This window comes from Ostrinia nubilalis (assembly GCF_963855985.1).
Source record: "Ostrinia nubilalis chromosome W unlocalized genomic scaffold, ilOstNubi1.1 SUPER_W_unloc_1, whole genome shotgun sequence".
NCBI classification, from domain to species: domain Eukaryota; kingdom Metazoa; phylum Arthropoda; class Insecta; order Lepidoptera; family Crambidae; genus Ostrinia; species Ostrinia nubilalis.
Genome location: NW_026973566.1, coordinates 1,704,736 through 1,726,232, shown reverse-complemented (window position 1 = coordinate 1,726,232; position 21,497 = coordinate 1,704,736).

The window sequence follows — 21,497 nt, the reverse complement described above, 5'->3', positions numbered from 1 at the left end:
ATTTTTAGGGTTCCGTGAATAGTCTTTTTTCTTGATTGGTTTTACGAGTTCAAGTTTGATCTTGTGGTTTTTCTTGCTTGTCGGTGTTTCAGCCATTTCGTATGTAGGTACGATGTTGGCTTCTGTAGTTTTTCTTGACGTTGTTCCCCCTTGTTCCCCTTGCTTGGTACTATCTTTGGGCCATTCTATTTTGGCTCCTATTCTATTTAATATGTCCATGCCTATCAGTATGCTCTTGATTTGTGGATGATATAACACTTGGTGGTTAATTATTTTTCCCTTTATATTTATTTGCAAGTCTAGTGCTTCTTTTATACGAGTTGTGTGCCCATCTGTCATGCTAGCTGTTATGCTTACTGTTTTCGGTTTTAGGTTTCTTTTCATGAATTTACTGTACACTTGGTCGTTGATGTATGATCTTGTGGCGCCGGTGTCTACGAGTGCTTGATATTTTTCGCCTAGTATCGATACATCTACGAATGGACGATTATCTTTGAGTTGCGGACTTGTGTTTATTGTCATGGACTGTGTGTACTCACTTGTTTTCTTACAACACTGTCTACTCATTTTGCCGATCCTGCCACAACCGTTACAAAATAGTATTTTCTTACTTCTGCAATCTTTCATGGAGTGTCCTTGTTTTCCACAGCTCCAGCAGCAAGTATTTGTGTTGTAATTGTGTATGTATGATGCCGTCTCCTCGTGTTCTTGATTTGTGCTTGTTTCGTGGTGGTTATTTCGTGGTTCTCGTTCTGTGAAGCTAGTTTGACGTTCTGCTGTGACGTTTTCATAATCGTTTGTTAGTTGTATTAATTTGCTTATCGAGTCGACTTCTGATTTCTTGATATAGTACTTGTATTTTGCGTTCATGTTTTCGTAGATTCTATTTAGTTCTTCTTCTTTTGACATTTTTGCGTATCTGCGCATGAGTGTTTGTATTTCAATGAGGTAGTCTGTGAATTTTTGGCAGTGGTGTTGCCTATAGTTCACTATTTTAGCTAACAGGTCACTGTCACGGCTCACAAATGTCAACTTGAAGAGTTCTATGAATTCGTTCCATGTAGTGAACGAGTTTTTATTATTTCTATACCACAGTACGGCTTTACCTTTCAGGAATCTGGGGAGCACTTTGAGCACTTTATCTGGCTTGACCTCGCCCGATGACATTAGTTCGTCCAGTTGCTCTAAAAACTCCACTGGGTCGTTGCATGTGTCAAAACTTATGTTCCATCTTGCCGTTATGGTTTCAGTCTGGTCCATGGTGTACGACATGTTTGGTTCTTGCTGCATCTCTGTATCTTCAAAATCGGTTTCTGACTCACTGTTAGACTGTTCTTCGGAGGACTTACTGGCGGACTGGATTGGTTGACGTGATTGCTTGGTTCTGAGTACTTCTGTGAGGTTCTGTCTCAGTTCTTGTACGGTTCTGTTCTCCGTTTTTATGTTTCTTCTTTTGCACTCGTTCTCAAGTTCTGTCTTCTTGAGTTTGTATATCCAAGATGTCGGTTCTGACATGTGTGATTATCAATTTGGTGCCAAGTTTTGCTTTCCTTTTGGTCTTTCGCTTGTGTCTAGCGATCTGGTGGTCCCTGTAGGTTCCGTGGGTTATTTAGTTGGGCGCCATTGCAACGGGGCGTCTTAGCTAGCTCAGTCTGACACCCCGCTGTTTAGTTGCAAGAAAGGGATTTTTTCCTGGCGGCTTGGTGACTGTAATTGAACCGCCACCGGTGCAGACCGAGAAGATGGTGAGATGTCTGCACGTGAAAAGAGGTTGTCCGGCTTGCAGAAATTTATAAAAGTTACCGTTCCTTGTGTGAAATTAGAAAATGTAAATAAAACAGCTCCCTCTCAATTGACACAATTTATTTTTATCTCGTATGCTCGTATATAGTTAACAATTACGATATTATAATAACTACTGTAATAGTGCCAATCTCAAGGGATTCAGGGTCGTTAATTAGGTTCGGTTTGGTGAATATTTAAGAATCAAACGAACTTACCTGTGATGTTTGATATCTAATTATACGAGTGTCTTGACCGAAGATGATTATGTTTTACATGCAGCAGTACCTGGGATGATGCCGTCCTTATCACACTTTTAGAGAATATTTATTTAAAAATATAAGTTTTAAATATAATAAAGTACGTGTTTTGACTCCTCAGCACCGTAGTACATTCCGCGGTCCGCCATATTTCTTGTCATTATTTTAGAGCAAATTTTTTCGATCGGTTAAGGGTAATTATTCTCGGGTGAGGTGGGACTGTAATCATCTTCGGTCAAGACACTCGTATAATTAGATATCAAACATCACAGGTAAGTTCGTTTGATTCTTAATTATACTTCGTATCTCTCCCGAAGATGATTATGTTTTACATGCAGATGTTTAGAGCATCGAAAAAATTACAACCGTAGAAACTATTAACTTGTTCAAGGTATTTTAGTAAATAAACAAAACATTGTTTACTTTCGTAATAATTAATTATGGTTTTGAAACGAACAGTTAACAAAATCACAATCACACAAAAAGTTAAATTAAGTAAGTTTCTAGTCTAATATTTAAGAAATGCCTACTTGACAAGATTCGGTCCACCAGCTTGCAAGCCTTACGAATGACTTACAAATTTTAAATTATTATTAATATATTAACGCCAGCCCGGTGGACGCAGACGTAGCCCGTATGGCGGGTATTATGAGCGCTATAAAAATCGATATTATCAAATTTGAAGTTCCACTGAGTTACCACTTTTTAAGTGGTTTTTGGTAACTGACAAAAAGATTATCATCTGTGCGTATACCAATAGTCCTGTCAATGTAAGATTTAAGTGTTGAGGCTGGGCATAGTACAAGGTTGTCCATAATGTACGGTAATATATAGGTACAATAATAAATGGTTGATAAAATTAATCGAGTCCGGTTTTAATGTTTTCATCAATTTCATCTACCTACTTTAATTTATATTTAGTCTGGATACAATAAAATATTATTAGTAATATTATTAGATAAACTCGGAGTATTCATTATCTGTGCAGAAACCAGAACTAGAAGAGGTATACACTTAACTGTAAATTTTTTCAGGGAAATGATAATTTAATACCAAGTAGTGTCATATTTAGGCGGTCTGAGGCGAAACACGCTTTGCGATCTGAGGCGAAACACGCTTTTGAGAAAACGTTTAATACAGTCATTAGTAGTAATATCCTGATATAACAGTATAGATAAAGTCAAACGGTAACCATTGAGAGTACTGTACTGTAACTAACACGAATAATTTAATTTGTCCGTTGAGTATTCCAATAAATGAGCTGAATTGGAATTACAACCATGATTTTAGACCTGAAGTATATTGTATAATATTAGTATGTACTATGTGAGAAAGATGTCATTAACATATCCAGAGAATTAGTTGTAGGTGCGCCTCGCCTCAACTGCGATTGCCTGATAAGTTGCCGACCATCAGGGTTGAATCCGCATGGAGAGGATGATCAACTCTGAAGGGCGAACACAACAGATTTTTGTTAGGTTCGAAACGTATGACTTTTGAAACGAGGAGCTTTGACCACAATAGGTACCACGGTAGTAGGTCAGAATGGTACTACTACTATGCCCTTAGCGCCATTCTTTTTTTTTTTTTTTTTTGTATAAAACTAGAAAGTTACATTAAATGTGAAAGTATCAATAACTTCGGAAATATGGTCTAACTCCCAAGATGCATTCGTAGAACATTGGTGATTTTGAATAGTAAATGTACTTGCAAATAAGACGAATTCTGGAATACCAAAAGGTAATGTAATTTCTGTAAATGCGTAGTCTGCTAAATTCATAGTACGTGTCTATATTTGATTGACGAGATTCGAAATCTGTGACCGCGTTTTCACACCCAACCACACCAATTCCATAACTCTCGAACAGTATTATTTATAGTGTGCTGTATACTACCCCTTTTTTTTATTAGGCAATAACCGTTGCATTGTCTATTCTTAATAAGTAGGTGAGATGCAAATGTTTCAAGATCATAGAGTGCAGCGAGCAATTCCAGGGTATTTAAATGTAAAAGTAACTGTAACTGGGACCAATTTCCGATGGCTGTTACACGATGCGCGATTGCGGTTGAGGTTGACCAGTGGTTGAGGCATCGAAACAAATCATTTGATTGCAGGGTACATGATGTGCTGTGTCAATGTAATCTCTCCAGTCTCCACTATGCTAAATTATGTTTTAAATACTTGGCAGATGCATTATAATGTTTATTGTAGTTATTTGAGTAATTGAGTGCCAAGATGTTTTTCCCGGTAACTTCGTGTACATCCAGCCGTAATTTTAACGGCGGGGCACGCTGAGGTCAATAACCCCAAGAATGAAGCAAATTACTGGAATGATATTTTTCGTAGTTTTTAGCATTACTTGTCTTGCACTTTTGTTAAGTTAAATTAATTTCTATCGTATTAAATGTAAATTTTAGAAATGTAGGTAACATTATTATTTTGATTAGATAAAAAATCTTTTGTCCTCCTACCCTAGTTGCTCTTATAAATCTCCCGTTGTTTGAATATTATTCCAGCATTCTGACCGTTCCAATACATAAAAATTGGTACAGGTATTGGTACAGATAGATGGCAGAGTGATTGCAAAAAGTGTAAAACTGCTTTTAATAATTTTGTAAAGACAAAAGGCACCATGCGGATGTAAGACAAAAACGATCGATCACGAAGAAATTCAAACAACTGAATATTAAAGTGCTTGGAGTTCCATGACAAACGAAGCCAAATTCATCCATTTTCAGCAATTGGTAATAAAAGATAGGAGTCTTTCAAATCTAAGGTTTTCACATAATAAAATGTATTGTTATTTATTTAATTATGTAAAGTCAGTGGTAGTATTGCATTTTAAAATAGTTCATATTAATGAATTTATTTAATTCCTTTAAATTTAGAATAAATCTATGTCTACAATTTGGCTTTTGTACAGTTGTCGAATATACCTACTACTCCCCTCAGGTGTAGTATGTGACCTACATTGGGGTACTCCAACTTGGCATGGTTAAGTATAAAATGGAATTTTATAACCCTGATCCAGGACAAAATAGTAGTAGTATCATTTAATTTTGTTATGTTAGGTAAGCCATTTATTTTAGTAGTATTTAAGTCTACCAGTTACTAGCACCTTGGTGCCTATCTGCTGAATAAAATTATCATCTCCGATTCGGTTGATGATAGTTGGGTCTCGGGTTAACCGGAGACGGCCCCGCGGCGCAGGCGGCGGCGGCGGAGCCGGCGGCTGCTGGGCTGGCCGGGGTTCACTCACTGCTCAGCGGCTGCCGCTCACAATGCCCCCCTTGCGTTTAAAGTCTGATGAGTTGTAGACGTGCTGGGCTGGTATTACTGAATTATATTAGTCATAGATGATTTCGAGTGGTCTGATAAATCTGAACCAAACAAGAGATTCGTTTTGATAAATCTTTTATGATATCTCTTTTTTTTTTTTTTGCTTGCTAATGGAATTTGTGATAGCGTATCTTCTTGACAGTGATTCTCTAATGAGTGTCACAAAGTAACCGCCAGCATCGCTCAAGGTTTTCATAATTCCTTACGGAATATTATTCCATTTGTGACATAGCTAGGTCATCAAATCATATTGAAGGCTCGGTGAAATCAGTTGCAATGAGGATGCGTACAGCAAACAGAAGCAGAATCAGATGTTCAGTTGTATTGCTGCCTTTGTTGAAGTAATTATTATGCGCAATTTTTAGCAAGTAAATAATGTTTCATCAAGTCTTTTTTATTTGTAGGTAGGTAATCCATTAATCAATATTTTCCAACCTGTTGCTAGATCCTTGTGAAAGTCTTTGAAAGGCTTTGTCTTGAAAAATACCCGGTATTTTCGTCTGATGTAGGTAATTATTGTATGCTATTTTAGTAATACTTCACAATAAAGATTTTTGTATTTGATAGGGTAACAAATTATAAATACCCCATGTATATTGTATATTATTATATTTATAATTATGTTATACTATTTTACGACGTGTTGATACGTCTACCCACGTTATATGATAATACGTTAGGAAAATAATCAAAGCAAAATGCAATCAGTTTAAAAATGTCTTATCCACACACGATATATGCCGGGATAATTAATACGCTCAAAGGCAATAAAGCATCCACACACGATATACGTCGGGATGTTTATGTATTTTGTATAACACGATTTTTGTACGTGTAGTTTAGTATCCACACACGATATACGCCGGGATAAGCAATAAATCATCCACACACGATTTACGTCGGGATGTTTATGTATTTTGTATAACACGATTTTTGTACGTGTAGTTTAGTATCCACACACGATATACGCCGGGATAAGCAATAAAGCATCCACACACGATTTACGTCGGGATGTTTATGTATTTTGTATAACACGATTTTTGTACGTGTAGTTTAGTATCCACACACGATATACGCCGGGATAAGCAATAAATCATCCACACACGATTTACGTCGGGATGTTTATGTATTTTGTATAACACGATTTTTGTACGTGTAGTTTAGTATCCACACACGATTAAGTCGGGACACAAAGTATTACCACGGAGGGTAGTTGAAAATATTCATTTTTAATACAAAAAATAGAAATTATTCACATTATTTCATAACAATTTCAAAATACACGATTCACAACTTACCAGAATGTTTTAAATATGTATGTATGTATGTCTGCAAATCTGCAGTGACTGCACGATGGAGACAACGATGTTTTTTCTGGTTCATCATCATCAGATAAAACTATAATTTGTCGTTGTCTATGTACATACGAGGTTTCTTAACAAACTTTTCACCATATCACTATTATCACCATTACTTGATCGTTTCCTTTTACCCATTTTTACGCTAAGTTATTTTTATTGAAAAAGTACGTGTGAGTCGGACGAACACCAACACAAGTAATGACAAGAAATATGGCGGACCGCGGAATGTACTACGGTGCTGAGGAGTCAAAACACGTACTTTATTATATTTAAAACTTATATTTTTAAATAAATATTCTCTAAAAGTGTGATAAGGACGGCATCATCCCAGGTACTGCTGCATGTAAAACATAATCATCTTCGGGAGAGATACGAAGTATAATATTGCCACTACAAATTTCTTAAAACTCAGCCTAAATATTAAGACTCTACTAGTTAAGATAACTGCGCGATGTCAGGTCGGAAAGACTCCTACTTGAAGGATGGAAAAGTGGGTACCTTGGAAGCCATGCGGTTATAAGCCGTTACCCTGAACGTTCCTCTCTTCTTCCGGGGTCCAACGGGTCTCGCACACTTTTAGGCTCCAAGCAGCGTCCTCCACGGCCTCAAGCGCGCAGTGCCAGATGAAGCTCTTGCATCTCTTCGACAGGTAAGCGTTCAAACTCTTGCAGAGACAGAGGTTTGATGACAAGGAGGAAATGCGAAGAGATCAGCAGTTTAGAAAGGAGAAATATTTCATACGAAATGAAGAGAAATTAAGATATATGAAATATCATCAAAACATTATGTTTAAATTATAAAATCAATGTAAAATATGAAATTGTAAAATCTGAAATCCCGCATGAAGAACTGCTCGCTAATTTGAAACTCACTCGCAGCCTTCAGCAACCCACCCTCATCCGAACAGGATTTAGGGAATTTCTCATGTGTGAATATTTTTAAATTATATTAATAAATTATCGTGGATGCATTCTGCATCACACGATTTGAAACATAAGGAATATACATTCCCGAAAATAATCAAATTGCGGTTGCGCACGATCGACAAATTCCTAAGTGATTTGATTGCTCCACTGACAGCCTCTAGTCATAGACAACGCGATACGTTTCGTTTCGCCGCTTGAAAAAGTAAATACTGTACTAATAAAACCATGATGAAAACAATTTCCAGAACACTGAAAATATTCTATTTGAAAAATAGAATAATCAATATAAAAACACTGGGAAATGTTTCATCAAAATATATTTCAATTAACTGAGCAATTATGTAGGTACCTATACCATGATTGATACTTCTGGAGTCGGTGCCAAGATTATGAAACATGTAAAGTTTGCCTGCACCGACTCCAAAAGTATCAATCATGGTATACCTACATAAATATTAATAATTCGTCCTAATAAATAAGTAGGTAATTAGTAATTATTATTCTACTTTTTAGTGTAGGTTTTTTGGAGTCGGTTTTATTTTTTTTTATAAAATTTAACTTATTTCTTGCTTTTTAGTTAACTAATAATTACCTTGATGTTACCACTGAAGGTAGGCAGTACATTGAGACCATATTCTTAATGTATATTATAAAAAAGTTCATCCCCAATTTTCCACCCTTGGGGGTGAAATATTTTCTTCAAATTCGCATGAAACCACCCTTTTGATAATACCTATTCAACAAAAAAGTAATCGTTCTAATTGGTTTATAATCGGCGGAGATATTGCGTATAAAAAAGTTCATCCCCAATTTTCCACCCTTGGGGGTTGTTTTTTTTACTATTAAATTTAAATGGGACCACCCTTGAGGTATTACCTATACGCTGAAAAAAGATTTGTTCAAATCGGTTCATAATTGGCGGAGTTATCGCGTAACAAACATAGAAAAAAAAAAAAAAAAAACATACGGGTCGAATTGAGAACCTCCTCCTTTTTTTGAAGTCGGTTGAAAAGCGCCATCTATTGCAAATTAGTTCTGAATCACGCCAATAGATGTCGCTAGTGGTATCCAAAATCAGAATATCGAGAAAAAATATCAATTTGTGAAAAAACAGCAAACGGCAACGTTACAATACCCTCCCCCCTAGACATTCGCACGGAGAAAGAATCTGAGCTGCCCTCAGCGAACTACAAACTGAAAAAGAGAGAAAAAAAAAGAAAGGTGAATCTTTACACCAGAAAGACCCCCAAAAAGTCCAATTGAGAAAAAAAACTAACTTACTAACTATAACTAAACTTTCACAAAAGCAATACCAAACCCAAATGATCCATCTACCAGGACTGATGTTCTACCAACTAAAAAAAATCTCTCCTGTCCGAGCATCCAAAATTCCCCATAAAGTCCCAACTGTGAACCAGTGGTACTCGATTTCCCCAGTAAAGTAGAACTTGACATGCAATTCTACTCGTTCTTTTTCCAAAACGTTGTTAGGCTATTTCGGCCATAACTAACATTATTTGCTAAAATAAAATAAAAATGCCTGGGTTATAAAACCGCAGAACAAAACGTCGCTGATCACAATATAATTGGACGTCATCGCAACAAAACACAACCACAGGGAATAGTGCTCAAAACACATGATGTCATCCCTGGAAACAAAAATCTGGACTATAAAGTCACAGAGAAAAAAAACACGAGGCAAGTATACAGCAGATACTTGTCCACTCGAAAAAAGAAAAATAAATCGCATACCCTAAATGGGGCGATCACAAAAAAAAACTAACCTAAAGGTTTCCCTAAAAGGGAAAAGTAGCCTTGGCGTCATTGTTGGTAGAATACCAAACAACACTTGTGAAACAAGTCCTACGGCTGAGAACCCTGGCAAAAAAACTATTCGGCGAACTGAGGGTGAAAACAAAAGACAAGGATTAAACCTTGATGTCCTTGATATGCCAAGTACCGAGAGGCTTGCCATTGTGAGCAATTAATTCGTAAACAAGCGGAGATAGTACCTTCTTGACAATGCACTTCTCGTACTTTGGGGCAAGCTTGGTAGCCTTGAACTTCTCAGCGTCACTCTGAATGTACGTTTTGCGCCACACCTCCTGACCCTCTGAAAGTTTGACGTTACGTCTTCTGAGGTTGTAGTACCTGGTGTTCGTAGCGTGGGCCTTCAGCAAATGCGAACGTACCTTCTCGAACACTTCCTTCAAGACGCCAAACTCCCCTGCATAGTCTTCTCTTGGCATAGCAACTTCATACTCGCAGTCGTCCGTTTGCTTATAAAAGGAGCCATTTATTATAGGTTCTCTGCCATGAACCAAAAAGAACGGTGTAAATCCGGTAGATTCGTTTACAGCACTGTTAAGTGCGAACTGAATCTTAAACAAATTGAGATCCCAGGTTCTATGATCTTCTTTCACGTACGAAGATACGGCAGTCATTACTGTTTTGTTATACCTTTCGACCAAGTTTATCTGTGGCGTGTATCTTGGACCGTAATGTACACGAGGGACGTTATATTTCTTCAACAGGCTACGAAACTCCGATCCCGTAAATTGAACCCCATTGTCGGTAATTACGGTTTCAGGAATTCCATGAGCCAGGAGAACATAGTTCTCGAACGCCTTAGCCACAGCTGCGCTAGTCGCGCGTCTCAAGGGAAATAGCATTGTATATTTTGAAAAACAGCAAGTGACCACTAACAGATGAATGTAACCTGATCGGGATCTAGGCAAAGGTCCGACTAAGTCTATCGACAAAGCTTGAAACGGTCTGAAACATTGCTTAGGCTGACCCATGAGTCCAGGTGTCAAGGTAGTCTTGTGTTTGTACGCGGAACAAGTTGTGCAATTTTTTACGAAGTCCATGACGTCGCGGTACATCCCCGGCCAATAATACCTCAGGCTCAATCTTCGGTGTGTTTTGAATACACCAAAGTGTGCTGAAGTCGGAGGTTCGTGGTTTTCGGCGATGACTGCTTCCCTCTTGGACTTGGACACAACTTCTTTCCAGTCAAACTCCTGTGTCAGGGTATATTTACCTTTACTAAGCCTGTACAGTTTCCCATTTTCAATGCGATAGTTGGGGTAGTTCTTTGGATAAGCCGTGCAACCATGTATCACTTTATTATACCACTCATCATCAACGTCTACTGAAACTGAGGTATCTATAGCATCTACATTCAATAAACGCGAGAGAGCGTCTGGGACAACATTATCTTTCCCCCTACGATGCTCGATAGTAAAATTGTATTGGGACAGACGACATCCCCAACGAGCTAAACGACCTGTCGGGTTCTCTAAGTTCATGAACCATTTAAGGGAAGCATGATCCGTAATAACCTTAAATGGTCTGGTGCCTAGGTACGGTTCAAACTTCTCTACCGCAAAAACTACCGCTAGTGCTTCCCTTTCGGTTGCACTGTAGTTACGTTCATTCTTATTAAGTGATCTACTAATATATGCAATAGGATGGTCATTCCCGTCTACTGTCTGGGTTAGCATACCACCTATGCCGTAACTTGACGCATCGCAATGAACAGAAAAGGGCTTCTCAAAATCTGGGCATGCTAAAACTGGAGCAGAGACCAAACAATTTTTTAAAGATTCAAAAGCCTCTTGTGCAGCTGGGTTCCACAAAAATTTAGTCTTGGTACTGGTGAGGGCATTCAAAGGCGCGGCAATGGATGCAAAATTACGGATGAACCGACGGTACCAAGAACAAGTGCCTATAAACATTTTAACCTCTTTCGAAGTTTTTGGTACCGGGAAATCAAGAATTGCACGCACTTTGTCTGGGTCTGTCCTCAAACCATACTCATCAACGATGTACCCTAAATATTTCAGCGACTGTCTAAAAAATTTACTTTTTTCGAAGTTAATCGTCAAATTTGCACTTTGGATACGTTGGTGCAGTCGCTGTAATAATAATAAATGCGTATTGAAGTCCTCTGCAACTATTATGACGTCATCAACGTAACAAAAGATCATTCCTTTAGTTATGTCACTACAAAAAGGCGTTCCGAACAACATGTCCATCAATCTTTGCTGACGAGCAGGTGCTCCGCAAAGACCAAATGGCATTACCTTAAATTTGAACAAGCCTCTCCCTGGAACAGTGAAACTAGTTTTCTCTTGTGACTGTTCGTCTAATTTAATTTGCCAGAAACTAGATTTAAAATCCACAGAACTGATGTACTTAGCATTTCTAAGGCTGTCTAAAATTTGAGGTATGTACGGAATAGCGTAAGCATCACCTTTAGTGACTGCATTAAGTTTACGGCAGTCTAAACAAAATCGCCATGAACCGTCAGATTTAGGAACCATAAGTACGGGATTATTCCACGGACTTTCACTAGGTGTAATAACATCTAGCTCCAGCATCTTATCTACCTCCTTATGTAACTCCTTAGATTTTTCAGGTGACATGGGATATGGCCTACACTTAATCGGTGAAGCTTCGCCTGTGTTTATTGTGTGCTCAATAAGATCCGTCCTACCTAAGCCCTTGCTTTCAAAAGAAACACTATGAAACTGTTTGATCATCCTGTCTGCCAATTCACGTTGTTCCAAGTTTAAGTTTTCAAAAGACTGAATAAAATTAATAGGCTTGTCAATGTTAGCTGAAGTTTTAAGAAAATTTTTAGGCGCCTCTACGTAACAAATATTTTGAAAAATCTCTGGCATTAATTTAAAATTTTTCCAAAAGTCTACTCCTAAAATGACATCAGAGACAATTGAAGGAATGACATAAAATGTAATTACCTTTGTGACGTCCTTAAATGTAATAGGTAATGTGATGGTTCCTATAGTGCTACAGAAAGACCCATCAGCAACAGTAACCGTTGATGCACACGACTCATCCAAAGAGTAACCCAGATCAATGAAACGTTGGTGTGCTCCGTTACCAATAATTGAAATTGCAGCTCCAGAATCCAATAATCCGCAAACAGTCATGTCTAAAATGTTCACGTTCAAATATGGCCGAACATCATTTATATTAGGTTTAAACAAAACCGAAGTAACGTTGTTGTTTTTGAAATAAGAATCAACAATGTCTAACCATTGTTTATTTTCAGAAGGTTCGACATCTTCTGAAAAAACATTACTTCGGTTACCTGCTAGTTTTTTTGAATTGGTAGCACTTTTACATTTAGCACAATTTTTAGTAGTGTACCCTACTTCACCACACTTAAAACATAACAACCGTTTATCCGTACAGTATTTTGTACTATGTGTATTTGCCTTACACTTCAAACACAAGAGTTTTTTGTTAGAAGTTGGTTTACTGTCAGAAAAGGGTGGTTGTGTGACAGCAGTAACAGGCTTTGGTGATTTACCCTTATAAGTGTACTCCGGATTCATACACGGCTGTTTAGGTGGTTCATTGAAGGTACTAGTTTGCTGACGTCTTACTTCAATTTTACGACATTTATCCTTGAGGTCAGCAACAGTGTCGAAGTCGTGTAAAGCTAACAATTCAGCATAGATAGGCCTAATATTATGTAACAAGATCTCAATCTTATATTGTTCAGAAAATGGCCGTTTCAAACGCGAAAACATTCCATTCATGATAGCAAAATAAATGTGGGTAGGTTCATCCTGACCTTGTGTACGAGAACGAATTTCTCCTATTAACCTATAGTCATAATCTGCAGGTGCAAACTCCTCAACTAATAATTCACTTAGTTCCTTCCACGACGAGACCTGATCTTTGACACCTCTATACCATAAAAGTGTTTGATCATGGAAAAAACAAAACGCCGACTTAAATAAAACACTATCAGAAACACCAAAAGCTGTCGCGCGTTCATTAACTAATTCCAAAAAGGAATGCACACTGGAATCAACTGAAAACTTTATGTTCCAATTTAAAATATTTACCTTCGATGACTGGTCCACAACAACAGTTTCCCTACAATCGTCTGAGTGTAAATTGGAACTAGATTCGCCATCTGATTTGTTTGTGACGAAGCCTTCTAAAACTGAAAAGCACAAGTTCAACTTCTGTTTTAAGCTAGCATGAATAGCTGCGTCAACAGTTTCCTTACACGCTGCTAGCCTATCCAGTCGGTGAAGCAAGTGGCAATACAAAGCCTTCGCACGAGTCAGCTGATACCGCTCCTTAGTCTTCTTGAAATTATCTAAGTGTGATTGTAATTCCTTTAACTTGCCAGAAATATTGGGCAATTCCACACTAGGTTTAAGTTCTTCATCAATAATTTCCTCAGGACTAAACTCAGAACACAATGACTTAAGTTGTTTTTTCATTTTGGGAACTGTATCTTCCGGAGACTCAGATCGAACAGTTATCTCATAAATAAGTTCGTCGCGTAATAGTGAATGATAGTAAACCGTTTTGGTATCCATTGTAAAAAAACTATGTGTAAATTAAACTAAGTGGCAAAAATATTATTTAAAAATTTTAGAATGAAAATGAATTTAAATTTTCAAATTTGTTGAGAATGGCACCTTACAAGATTGGATAAAACCTCTCACTTATGTTCTAAAACACACAATAACAACAATAATGTTATTGTTTTAAAAATTATACAAGTAACTAAACAAGTATGTAAATAATAAACAAAAAAAACAATGTACTAAGTAACTTCAAATTAATGTTATATGTCCGCAGTGACACAAAAAGAAATTGTTACCTTAGTACAAAATAACAAGTAAATAGGTACTTAGTTATCCTATTACATAAACTAATTTTAAATTTCAACAAATGTGTTTGTCTTTGAAAAATTAATTAAAATTAAAGTAAGTAACGGGTTATATGTTTACATAAAGAAACACAAAAGCAGTGTAGGTATATTAAATTGATAACCTAACAATAAAAATGTTACTTACTTGTCCCAACTATAAAACAAGTTTCAACTCAACAAAATAACCAAACATTATGTAGTTCCTCATAAATAAGAGTAAGTACGCTCTGTTATAAATAGGTTATAAGTTTATGTTGTTAACAAAATGTGGGCCACAAAAATAAAATACAGGACAAACACAACACACAACATGAGAAATTCCCTAATTACAATAATAAAATAACTAAATAAAAGTGTATGAGAGGATAGTCAGCAAACAATGTCGCTTCTTTTATTAACCATCCACCCATAAACCTTTTACAAAAAGGGTGGCAATAATAAACACCAAAGAGGGGCGCCACTGCAAGAAAGGGATTTTTTCCTGGCGGCTTGGTGACTGTAATTGAACCGCCACCGGTGCAGACCGAGAAGATGGTGAGATGTCTGCACGTGAAAAGAGGTTGTCCGGCTTGCAGAAATTTATAAAAGTTACCGTTCCTTGTGTGAAATTAGAAAATGTAAATAAAACAGCTCCCTCTCAATTGACACAATTTATTTTTATCTCGTATGCTCGTATATAGTTAACAATTACGATATTATAATAACTACTGTAATAGTGCCAATCTCAAGGGATTCAGGGTCGTTAATTAGGTTCGGTTTGGTGAATATTATTGCCACTACAAATTTCTTAAAACTCAGCCTAAATATTAAGACTCTACTAGTTAAGATAACTGCGCGATGTCAGGTCGGAAAGACTCCTACTTGAAGGATGGAAAAGTGGGTACCTTGGAAGCCATGCGGTTATAAGCCGTTACCCTGAACGTTCCTCTCTTCTTCCGGGGTCCAACGGGTCTCGCACACTTTTAGGCTCCAAGCAGCGTCCTCCACGGCCTCAAGCGCGCAGTGCCAGATGAAGCTCTTGCATCTCTTCGACAGGTAAGCGTTCAAACTCTTGCAGAGACAGAGGTTTGATGACAAGGAGGAAATGCGAAGAGATCAGCAGTTTAGAAAGGAGAAATATTTCATACGAAATGAAGAGAAATTAAGATATATGAAATATCATCAAAACATTATGTTTAAATTATAAAATCAATGTAAAATATGAAATTGTAAAATCTGAAATCCCGCATGAAGAACTGCTCGCTAATTTGAAACTCACTCGCAGCCTTCAGCAACCCACCCTCATCCGAACAGGATTTAGGGAATTTCTCATGTGTGAATATTTTTAAATTATATTAATAAATTATCGTGGATGCATTCTGCATCACACGATTTGAAACATAAGGAATATACATTCCCGAAAATAATCAAATTGCGGTTGCGCACGATCGACAAATTCCTAAGTGATTTGATTGCTCCACTGACAGCCTCTAGTCATAGACAACGCGATACGTTTCGTTTCGCCGCTTGAAAAAGTAAATACTGTACTAATAAAACCATGATGAAAACAATTTCCAGAACACTGAAAATATTCTATTTGAAAAATAGAATAATCAATATAAAAACACTGGGAAATGTTTCATCAAAATATATTTCAATTAACTGAGCAAAAAGCGCCATCTATTGAAAATTAGTTCTGAATCACGCCAATAGATGTCGCTAGTGGTATCCAAAATCAGAATATCGAGAAAAAATATCAATTTGTGAAAAAACAGCAAACGGCAACGTTACAACTAAGTCCCAGTTCGCCTTCTGCGATGAGGGATGTGTACCTACCCAGGATGCCTACAGGGATATTCGACCAAGGAAACGCACAATCAATAACACAATGACACTTTATAATTCAGGTTCCACAATAGTTTACTTATTCTAGTTTCACTGACTCTAAATTACTATTACTTAAATAATGAGCAAGTTATTCCACAATTGAATAAGAATAAGAATAAGAATAAGAATACTTTATTCAGCATAGAAAAATAAAATAAAAATACAGTACATATAACATTAAACTACAAGCTATGCTGAAGAGGCGTCCGCTCAGCTATATTCGCGACATAACAAGCGCCATGTCGAGAAGCTGGTTTTCAGCGGGAACCAACACGATGAAGATTGCGGATTGCGCGCCCTCTTGACCGGGACCATATTGAGGCTACCAGTCAAGAAGGCGCGCAACAGGGGGCGTTATGGACGGTGATCACAAAAAAGAGAGAGAAAAAAAAACAAAACAAAAAAAGAAAACAATATTAACACAAAACTAAACAGAATCAAAAACTAAATTAACTAAAAACTAATGTATTAAGAAATGCCACACCCGAGACACTAACAGGGGGACGCCACCGTCAATACCGAATCGCATGTTCCGCTATTCGCCACGTTAAAACTATTTACTTGAACGACGGTGGCGCCCCCCCGCCGTTCCGCCCATTTTACGACTGGTTTGCGATTACAAATTGCGCCTAGCAAATCAAGTTCCAGTTCAAGTTGTAATTAAAGTAAAAATATTATATTTTTACTTTAATCACAACAATAGACCGGGAAGGTTCACAGCTGTTCCAAAAGACAAAACAAAGTAATGAAGAGAGGTAAGCTTTTATGAATGGTTGAACCTTTAGAAACAAACAACAAAATAATATAACGGTAAAAACAATAAAATAACGATACAATTGCAAATCTACTATGACAAGAGGGATAGCGACGCGCCCGGTTCGCGTCCCGAGACTAGTTTACGTAATCCGCGAGAGGGGCGGCGCCCTGTGCGAGGTTTAGCAAGTGTTAGTTTGGATACTTATAAACTAGGGGGGTAGGACGGTCCGCTCACCAAATCGGTAACCGAGGTCAACGAAGTGGGGGTTCGAGTACCAAAGGTAAAAAGGTTTAGGACCTACGTGGCGAGTGGGGAGGAATCCAGGAAGGGTGGCAGCGGGATTGCTACCGCAGGTCGGGATTGAGTAAAACATGCACTCGGTAAGGATTGGAATGTGTATACAGGCAACGATGGTTCGCTCGTGTCACGGAAACCGCGCGAGCCGAAAGTCCTATCGAGCCAGGTTAGTGGGAACAGTGAGGGCAGCTATTCGCTAGGGACTCTTGCGTAATTAGCCGTAGACGCGCGCGCGATCGTCTGGCTGTTACGATGGCTCCCGAGCGAATGCTAGGCGCCCGCGGTCGCCGCCGTCTCTTATATTAACTCGGTCCGTGCGGCGTGCGGCCGCGCAGCCGTAGGGTTGTCAAAATCTCCGCGCTCGGTGCTAGGGCTGTCGATGCGTCGCGGGGCGCGTCACAAAATCTTCAGTCTCCAACTGCTCGTCCGAGCTGCTGGCACTGTCAGACACAGGAGCTTTACTTTGGTAAGGCCACAAAGAGTCTGCAGAAACTAATGCCGTAAAACTTTTGTATCTTAAACCCTTGATGCTTCTGAGTTTGTACCTATCATTGCCAACAACTTTGGTTATAATATAGGGACTAGAATAGAGCTATGTAGCTTAGTGTTGGCCTTAGCAGTACTACTAGTAGGAGCCTGTCTCCTAAGCACCAGATCACCTTCCTTACAAACATGAGCGTATTTTTTCGACGTTTATCAAAATTACGTTTCATCCTGGCACTAGCTTTTGTTATACGATCACTTGCTTTCGCAGGTTTGCTCTTGTGTGGTTTCAACAACACGCCCCGGTATAGAAACATCGCATACTGACCTACCACTATGAGAAAACATCAACTCATATGGCTTAAACCCAGTAGTTTCATTAATGGTATTGTTTACCCCAGACTACATCAGGCAACGAATTGGACCAGTGTTATCCGCAGCCTCGCCCGGGTCCGTAGCACGCAAAGCATTGCGAATAGTTCTGTTTGTAGCCATTAGCACGCGGGCATGAAATAGCTGTCAACGTATGTTTAAACTGTTTATCTGTTCCAAATTTCCTAAAATATCTAGTACTAGTAAAAATATCCAAACAAACTAAAATCCTTTTTAGTACTCTGATAGTTTCTATTGAGTTTACTGTTCCAGTTGGTTCCGCAATAACAAATTTACAAAATGCGTCGGTTATCACTAACATTTATAACGCTTGCCCTTTTTATTTTATTCTACAGAATGGACCAAGATAGTCTACTTGGACCATTCGAAAAGGCTCGCTTGGTTTGGGAACAGGGTGCAACATACCTTCCTTATTGCCATGTTCGCCTTTCTTATAAGCACAATGTAAAAAAACTGTTACATATTTACGAATAAATCGTGACATTTTAGGAAACCAAAAATCAGTTTTGATCAATTCTAGGTATACAACGTTTAAATCCTACCGTGCCCTTTTTCGTCATGATGCATTTGAACTAGGTATTTACCACCTAGCTGTTCTGGAGCATCTTATTGAATCTTACCAATTAATGGGAATTACTACAAGACGATTCCCGTATAGTGTTTTTCGGTAAAACATATCATTTATCAACACAAAATCTTTTGTTGTATCGAGGCCTGCCGTACTACTTTTTAACTGATCAAGTATAATTTTTAATTTATCGCCTTGAGACTGAAATTTACTGAGGTTTACTGAGACTTGAAACATTAAATAAATTTAGACACACTTTAAACAAATGGCTATTAGCTAAGTGCTTCTACTCCATTAAGAACTCCAAAGGAATAAATGTTGACATTTTAATGTGTATTTTATGAATCATATTGTGTAGTATTATATTCAGTTTAAATATATAACCTAGACATATAATGGAATCGGAATTAATCACTTCATTGTATTTTTAATTATTTACTAAAATGTGCTTTATTAAGCTAACTATTTTATGATCAAACCACTGTACCATATCACACCATATTCTTGGAAATAAATGTTATCTTATCTTGAATTGTATGAAACCAATCTGAAACTTGTAACTGTATGACGACTCAGGGCATCGACGTGACGCATCCTCTCGCCTGGTTTGTATTCAACACTTACTTATATCATAATCTTGAGTAAAAAAATAATCACAACCTTGCGATTCGTAGGATAATATCACGCTTCGTTAAAGTAGCTCGCACTACAGTACAGTCAGTTACAATTTTGACATGTTTACCTACTACATACACACGAAATTTTCGTAACGACTCGACTACCGCCAATGTTTCGAGTTCGTAGCTAAGTATGATACATGCTCTTTTCCTTACAAGTAAGTAACGCCGCTAAAGTACATGACAGGTCGTAAAGTTTCATCAGATTTTCGTTGTAATAATATAAGTACCCGCTATTCCTGCTTTGCATGCATCTGTACGTATTTATGTCGGCAAGGCGGAATCTTATAATGCTAAAACCGGCGTAGCGCAAATACACTTTTTCAGTTCCTCAAAACTGGCGATTTGTTTACTTACTATTCCAAAAGTAGGTATTCCAAACACAAGTATTTTTTTATTTTGTTTAGATCAGTTAACGGACGGGCTAGTTGTGCGAACTTGTAAATAAATTTTCGAAAATAACTACAAAAACCGATATATTGACGGACCTCATGAACACTTTTGGGTGCTGGAAATTGTGAAACTGCAGTCAACTTTGATTCTGCAGGCTGTAATCCGTGTTGTGAAATTTCATGACCTAAATAGGTGTACTTTATTTCGTTAAAAGGAGCATTTTTTTTATTTAGAACTTTTGCAACACTATTTGTAATATTTGAATTCCTGAATCGACATCTACCGAGGGCAATAAGAGATCATCTAAAAACGCCAGGATTTCGTTTTGAGGACCGTCAGTATTAGATGCTGTTCCGTTTTGGTTAGCGTTCACGAGTTTATTATTAAAAGGCATAAAAACAGCCGGTGAATTGGCTAGACTGAAGGGAACGCGGGCATATTCGAATTGTCCTTGCTTACATATTCGAATTGTCCTTGCTGACATAATAATGAAAGCACTTTTGTGAGAGTCTTCAGGAGACAGTAAAACCTGATGGATACCCTTGTGCCATATCGAGACAAGTAAAATTTACCTTACCGGCTAATTTTGAAATGTGATCTTCCTATATTTTATCGTTACAGTGTTCAGGGCACGATAATCTACGCAAAGCCTGCTGTCGCCGTTCTTTTTCTTTACTAATATTACGGGCGATGCTTAATTAGAATCAGATTCTTTTATATTAATACCGGCATCTAATAATTCCGAAACTTTAAGCCTTTAGTATCTCTTGCTCACAATGATAATCTATAAGGTTGTCGATATATGGGCTGATCAGTGGCGAGTTTAATTTTAATTTGAACTAAATCTGTACATCCTATGCCGTTTGTACTACTTGCAAAACTATCTTCATACTACATTATTAAAGCAATCAAACTACTACGCTCGTTTTCATTTAATTTTCCTATCCTTATATCGGTCAGTGAAACACCACCTATCATAGGGTCGGACTTTTAGTCTACCGATGAGACATAATGTGAATCTAACATATGCGAGGCACTTTTGAGTTGAGACTGGCTTGGCACTTTAAATAAACAGAAATCATAAGATGACATGGCTTGGCTACTGACCTGGCTTACTGTTGGCTCCTCGCAGCTCAAGGCGAGCGTCAGGACTTGACCAGCTATCCACACGACGTCCTTTCCACCAGTGTTCACCACCTTGATGTTATCGTTCGAATCGTGTATATTTCCAAGCTGATCGATTTTCTTCAATCACGTAGATACTTTTTTCTTCTCCGTCTGGGTCAAATTCTGGTATGAGCGATGCAGCACGATGAGCACAGTTTCTTGTTCTAGGTCACGTATCGCCCTGTCCACTTCATTTTCCAAAAGATGCTTCAATAATTTTCTTGCCGGGGGTAGTGATAAATCACGGTCATCTTCGTTTTCGTTTTGGTTTGGTTCTCGGTTTGAAGAATTCCATCCAGGTGGCCGGACCCCGTAGCCTCCATCTCCAGGACGATTACGTTTCATATCCCACTTCTGAGTGAAACAGAAGGGAATGGAAACACTTGCTTACAAGTCAACTTTTTATATTTCGCACAGTAATCGGACAGAGTTTCAGCTTAACTTAGTATTCGGTATCGAATGCCCCGGAAAATGAGCTCCTCAGCTATATAATACAAAACCCCCACCCAAATGGTGTG